Source organism: Babylonia areolata, chromosome 11, assembly GCF_041734735.1.
Source record: "Babylonia areolata isolate BAREFJ2019XMU chromosome 11, ASM4173473v1, whole genome shotgun sequence".
NCBI lineage: Eukaryota > Metazoa > Mollusca > Gastropoda > Neogastropoda > Buccinidae > Babylonia > Babylonia areolata.
This window is the reverse complement of record NC_134886.1, coordinates 10483344-10489294: the sequence shown is the minus strand read 5'-3', so window position 1 is coordinate 10489294 and position 5951 is coordinate 10483344.

Sequence of the window (5951 nt, the reverse complement as noted above, 5' to 3'; positions counted from 1 at the left end):
CTTTACTGCTTTATCAATGATACTAAAGCCCCATATTCATTTCATATAATGTTCTTGCATAATTTTATTTGGCATGATTGTCTTATTTTGTTGCTTTTTTCGCCCTTTTACCCCCCCCCCCCCAAAAAAAAAAAAAAAAGAAAAATTTTTTTTTGCATAATTACCTTATTTATGACAAAAAGATAAGGTGTGATACATCAGTAAATTTACTCAATTGCCCTCAGCGTGTACACTGATTAGCAAACAATGCTTTTGCACTGTGTTAAACTGCATGTGAAGCGGATAAATCAAAGGATTATGTCGTTATGGAAAAAAACAACAACTAATGATTTGGTCGGAAGTTACTGCCCTTTGCCTAACAGAGGGAACATCCACCTTCACTCCCCTTACTGCCAATATTCGACAACTGACTGAGTAATATCTGTCCCTCTCCACACCACCCTCCTGTCTCTGTCTGATTCTTCATCATGATCAAAGTGCAATGTGTTCAGTCTTAAGGATAAAGTCCTGTCATGCACTGGATTGAATAATAAGTGACTTCAGCACACACACACACACACACACACACACACACACACACACACACACACACACACACACTCACAAAGGCAAAGGGTAGGAGGGGGGGGGGTTAGATAGTGGGGAAGAGAGAGTAGTGGGCGGGTGTGTTTAAAACCAATAATTCTACTACATTCTTTGGAGGAAAATATGTGGTCTTTTTTCTTTCTTTCTGTTGAGAAAAGTATATCAAATACATGGTTACTGCATGGGGTAGGAGGGATAAGAAGGGAGATGAACAGGAGGGGATCACACTCAATAATTCTACTCATCCATTCTTTGGAGGAAAATGTAGGAGGGGTAAGGGGGAATAGGACAGGTGGTAAGACAGGGAAAGAGAAAGTAGGACAGGGGAGGTAGGACAGGTGGAAGATGGGGTAAGGGAGAATAGGACAGGTGGTAAGATAGGGAAAGGGAGAGTAGGACAGGGGAGATAGGACAGGTGGAAGATGGGGAAAATGGAGAATAGGACAGGGGGAAGAAATGGATGGATGGGAGAGGGGAGCAGGACTGGCAAGAGATAGGGGGAATGGGAGACTAGGACAGGTGGGGTGGTAGGGGGAAGGGAGAGTAGAATGGGGGGTGGGGGGTATCGGAGAGTAGGAGAGGGGGAAATAGGGGGAGTAGGACAGGCGAAAGATAGTGGGTGGGGGTGGGGGGGCTGGGGGGGAGAGACTAGGACAGCTGGGGTGGTAGGGGAAAGGGAGAGTAGGACGGGGGGTGGGGGGATGACAGTAGTGAGAGTGAGAGTAGGACAGGGGGGACAGGGGTAGATGGAAGGTGGATGAGTAGATGGGGGAAACGGGGGGAGGGACAGTATGACAAGGGGGCGGGGGGGGGGGGGGGTTCACACCCAATCATTCTACTCCATTCTTTGGAGGAAAATATGTGGTCTTTTTTCTTCCTTTCTGTTGTGAAGAGTCTGCAGGCGATTATATCAAATACAGGGTTACTGCATGGGGTAGGAGGTCGAGCAGTGGAGGTGGTAGCCAGACTGAGGGTAACGGGAGTATAAGCGTGTAAGAGGGGGATAGTAGGAAGCGGGAGGGAGGTAGGGGGAAAGGAGAGTAGGACTGGGCTGGGAAATGGGGGGATGGGAGAGTAGGACGGGGGTGGATGGGCATGGGGGAGAGTAGGACAGGGGGGAGATGGGGGATAGGACAGCAGGACAGGAGAGATATGGGGGAAGGGAGGGTAGGACAGGGTGAAGGTGGAGGGGGAGTAGGGTGGGGGAGATGGGAGAGTAGGACAGGTGGGGATTGTTTGATGGGAGAGTTGGACAGGGGGTGGGTTGGTGAATAGGACGGGGTGGGGTGTATGGGGTGAGGTGAGTAGGATGGGGGTGGGGGAGAGATGGGATGAGATGGAGGTGGGAGAGTAGGACTGGGAAGATGAGGTGAGGGAGAGTAGGACAGGAAGGGAGATGGATAGGAGGGGATCACACTCAATAATTCTACTCCTCCGTTCTTTGGAGGAAAATGTGTGGTCTTTTTTTTCTTTCTTTCTTTTTGTAAAGCGTCTGCAGGTGATTATGTCAGATGGACGGTTACTGCATGGGGTAAGAGGTCGGGCAGTGGAGGGGGTAGTCAGACTGAGGGTAATGGGAGTAGGAGGGTGTGCACTGGGGATAGTCGGAAGGGGAATGGGGAGTAGGGGTGATAGGAGAGTAGGACTGGGCTGGGAAATGGAAAAATATGAGAGTAGGACAGGGGGTGGAAGGGAGAATAGGATGTGGGAGATAGGGAGTGGGAGGTGGGGTGGGGTGGGGTGGGGGGTGAGAGAGTAGGACTGGGGGAAATGCAGGAGGGATATTAGGACATGGTGAAGAGTAGGACAGTAGACAGTAGAAGATGGGGGAGAGTAGTAAAGGGAGAGTAGGACATGGGGGAGATTGTGGGAGGGAGAGTAGGACATGGGGGAGATTGTGGGAGGGAGAGTTGGCCATGGGGGAAATGGTGGGAGGGAGAGTAGGACATGGGGGAGATTGTGGGAGGGAGAGTTGGCCATGGGGGAAATGGTGGGAGGGAGAGTAGGACATGGGGGAGATTGTGGGAGGGAGAGTTGGCCATGGGGGAAATGGTGGGAGGGAGAGTAGGACATGGGGGAGATGATGGAAGGGAGAGTAGGACAAGGGGGAGATGATGGAAGGGAGAGTAGGACAGGGGGGAGATTGTAAGATTGTAAGAGTGAGAGTTGGACAGGGTGAGATGGTGGGAGGGAGAGTAGGACAGTGGGGAGATGGTTGGAGTGAGAGTATGACAGGGGGGAGATGGTGGGAGGGAGAGTAGGACAGGGGGGAGATGGTGGGAGGGAGAGTAGGACAGGGGGAAGATGGTTGGAGTGAGAGTATGACAGGGGGGAGATGGTGGGAGTGAGAGTAGGACAGGGGGAGATGGTGGGAGGGAGAGTAGGACAGGGGGAGATGGTGGGAGGGAGAGTAGGACATGGGGGAGATGGTGGGAGTGAGAGTAGGACAGGGGGAGATGGTGGAAGGGAGAGTAGGACAGGTAGGACACACACACCTAGAGTGTGGTGAGGGAGTGATGTAGATAGATTTTTGTTTATTTGCTCATGTGTGCATGTCTTTTTAACCCACTGTTTATTAGATATATCATATTCCGTGCATGATAGACGATATCCTAAAGACTGAACAGAGATTTTGATCTTGATGAAGAATTAGACAGAGAGACAGGGGAGGGACGGAAATAACTCAGTGGCACTACAGGAGTGAAGCTGGATTGAATATCTAATCAGTGACTTAAACACACACACACACACACACACACACACACACACATATATATATATATATATATATATATATACACACACACACACACAGAAAAAAAAGTACATAGATATCTCTCTCCATTCTTCCCTCTTCCACTCTCTCTCTCTCTCTCTCTCTGTCTCTGCACACACACACACACACACACACACACACACACACACACACACACATACACACACACTCCCCCCCCCCCCCCCCACCTCCCCTCCATCATATCACCCCTTAGACGCAGCGATAGCCTTGAGATGGCCTTAGTGGTCGGCGAGGCTCTAAGCACCATAATTTCATTTCATTTCATTTTCACCCCCCCCCCCCCCACCCTATCTCCCCCTGTCCTACTCTCCCTCCCCAATCTCCCCCCCCCCCCCCCCCGCCCCCGTTCTACTCTCCAATCCCCATCTCCCCCTATCCTGGTCTCCCTTCCCCCATTGCCCCCCTTTCCTACTCTCCCTCCCTATCTCCACCCTGTCCTCTCTCTGTCTTTTTTCCTGCATGATCTAATTTGAAAGTGTTGTTTGGATGAACCCTTACAGACATAATTCTATTCTATGCTCAGTGACCATTTTGCCAAAAGATGTTTTGGTCATGGAGTTGTTGTGGGTTTCTTTTGTTGTTGTTGTTGTGTGTGGGGTTTTTTTGCGGGGGGGTGGGGGGGTGGGTAGGTTTGTTGTTGGGTTTGTTTGTTTTTTTAGTATGCAAACTGCTAAAACAAAGTATGTATAAGGGAGTGTATAACCTACACTTTTCTAAATGAAAAATGAACACACTATCCAATCATGACCATGTCGCATGAATCAAATGAACTTGTGATAGGAAAATTCCTACACAGATGGGAATTTCCATCCTGGGGGCACTCTTTTTACACACCATATAGTGACGGAAATTTCCATCTTAGGGCACTCTTTTTACACACCATTTGGAGACGGAAATTGCCAGCCTAGAGCACTCTTTTTACACACCATACGGGGACGGAAATTTCCAGCCTAGGGCACTCTTTTTACACACCATATGGGGACGGAAATTTCCAGTCTAGGGCACTCTTTTTACACACCATATGGGGACGGAAATTTCCAGCCTAGGGCACTCTTTTTACACACCATATAGGGATGGAAGTTTCCAGCCTAGGGCACTCTTTTTACACACCATATGGGGACGGAAATTTCCAGCCTAGGGCACTCTTTTTACACACCATATCGGGATGGAAGTTTCCAGCCTAGGGCACTCTTTTTACACACCATATGGGGATGGAAATTTCCAGTCTGGGGCACTCTTTTTACACACCATATCGGGATGGAAGTTTCCAGCCTAGGGCACTCTTTTTACACAGCATATGGGGACGGAAATTTCCAGCCTAGGGCACTCTTTTTACACACCATGTGGGGACGGAAATTTCCATCCTAGGGCACTCTTTTTACACACCATATGGGGACGGAAATTTCCAGCCTAGGGCACTCTTTTTACACACCACAATTTTCGTCCTTGGGCACTCATGGGGTTAAGCGGTTATCACATGTTGGTCTTGAAGGCGTGGCCTCTCTTGTTATCTCATTCCTTTCATGTGGAGATTGATGGTTTTCATGGAGAAAACCACACACCAGAGGAGACCCTGCACACAAGTACTGTTGCTGGCCACTTTGGTGATGTTAAGCAGTGCCTTTTATGATTCAATGTAAACAGAACCCCATCAACTAAACACCACACTGACAACAATATGGTAATCCTTGTTTAGTTTAAGAACCAGGCTGAGTACTGGAATATGCCAGTTACATCTTTTTGTAATTGGATGGGGCTGAAAATCCATGTGGCAGTTCTAATCCACTCATGCTCAAGTTTTGGCACACTGCATGGCCTGCTCTGGTGAGAAAGAGAGAGAGAGAGAGAGAGAGAGAGGAATATGTTGTTTGTGTTGACATAAATCAAGCATGATTTCATGATTTATGAACAAACTGGCCAAATATGTAGACATGATATGAAGTATAATGTGTGTCGGCATGTGTATCATATGCACTGGCACACGATATCAACACACACACACACACACACACACACACTGAAAGAGACAAAGAAATATAGAAAGTATATCAGCGCCTCATTATATAATATACAATTAAAGTCTGTATGCATACACGCTATGGCTGTGTGCATGTGTGAAGGTGTGAAGATGATTTCCATACAGTTGACGTCATTTCAGCTTTTACATGGTTTTGTTCATTTATATCTAATACAGCTGCTGATAAATCATATTCAGGAATCCCAAAATAGCCATATAACTAGAACGTTCTGCTAGCTCATGCCATTCTGTCATGTTTCAACAGCACTGTAGTGGTTGATGACAGTCCAGACTTTTCACTCCCCCATGACATTCCACCCATGCTCTGGCTGTACCAGTCCTGCCATCTCTCCAATCCACTGAACTAATTCTTCACCCCATCCCACAACACCCCACCCCTTTTTTCCATGTTCTTTCAAATACTGTAAGTGTACAGTTAATAAATACTCAGGAAGTGACTGAGATCATACAGCAAAACAACGAATCATCAATCATGCCAATACAAACTTGAAAATGATGAACACATAAGATGGACAAACAATTTTGATTACA